Source organism: Wasmannia auropunctata, unplaced genomic scaffold, assembly GCF_000956235.1.
Source record: "Wasmannia auropunctata unplaced genomic scaffold, wasmannia.A_1.0 LD335973.1, whole genome shotgun sequence".
Lineage (NCBI taxonomy): Eukaryota > Metazoa > Arthropoda > Insecta > Hymenoptera > Formicidae > Wasmannia > Wasmannia auropunctata.
The window spans coordinates 417,054-417,860 of record NW_012026917.1 but is presented as its reverse complement, the minus strand read 5'-3'; the positions used below and the strand labels follow the sequence as shown (position 1 = coordinate 417,860).

The 807-nt window shown below is 28.9% G+C and overlaps 1 protein-coding gene across 3 annotated transcripts in view; it reads left to right on the top strand.

The window, feature by feature from the left end:
• The window catches only part of LOC105454873 (NAD kinase-like), a 21,855-nt gene that overhangs the window by 4,527 nt on the left and 16,521 nt on the right, over positions 1 to 807 (top strand). The gene's annotated exons all lie outside the window — the stretch shown is intronic.

The following is an 807-nucleotide window of genomic DNA, read 5'->3' as shown; positions in this document are numbered from 1 at the left end:
GCTCTTCCGATCTTTACATGATATTGTATTTGAAAGGCTTAAGATTAAAACTGAAAATTTATCATTATTAGATAAGTATTGTTGTATCAGCATTGATACAATGTCATTAAAAGCAAGTTTATATTATATGATTAACAGAGATGTAGTGATTGGATTTCATGATACAGGTTATACTAGAAGTTTTTTAACTGCATGTAATGCAGCGATAATCATGGTCAGAGGTTTGACAAATAAATTTAAACAACCTCTTGGTTATTTTTTTCTTAATTCAACTATGGATACTAATGAGTTACGAACAATTACAATTGAATGTGTTAGAAAGCTTCAAAATATAAATTTAAAAGTTGTTGCTGAAGTAACAGATATGGGAACAGATTACATGAAAGCAGCTAAAAAATTAGGCGTGACTCAAGAAACTCCTTTTTATATTGTAGATGGGCAAAAAATATTTTATTTTTTTGATCCACCACATCTTATAAAAGCAGCCAGAAATAATTTGTTAAATAATATTATTACATCAGGAGATAAAATTCTCTCATGGCAACACATACAAAAATTATATGAAATAGACAAAGAAAACATAAACAGATTAGTACCTAAACTAAATCCAGACACACATATCTATCCCAATAATTTTCAGCGAATGAAAGTAAAATACGCTGCTCAGGTTTTAAGTTTTTCTGTAGCTTCTGCTATTAATACTATGATTTCTCTTGGACAGTTGCCAACATCTGCTAAAGATCATACATCAGAATATGTCGAAAAATTAGATGCTGCATTTGACATGTTCAATTCATCATTTATTAA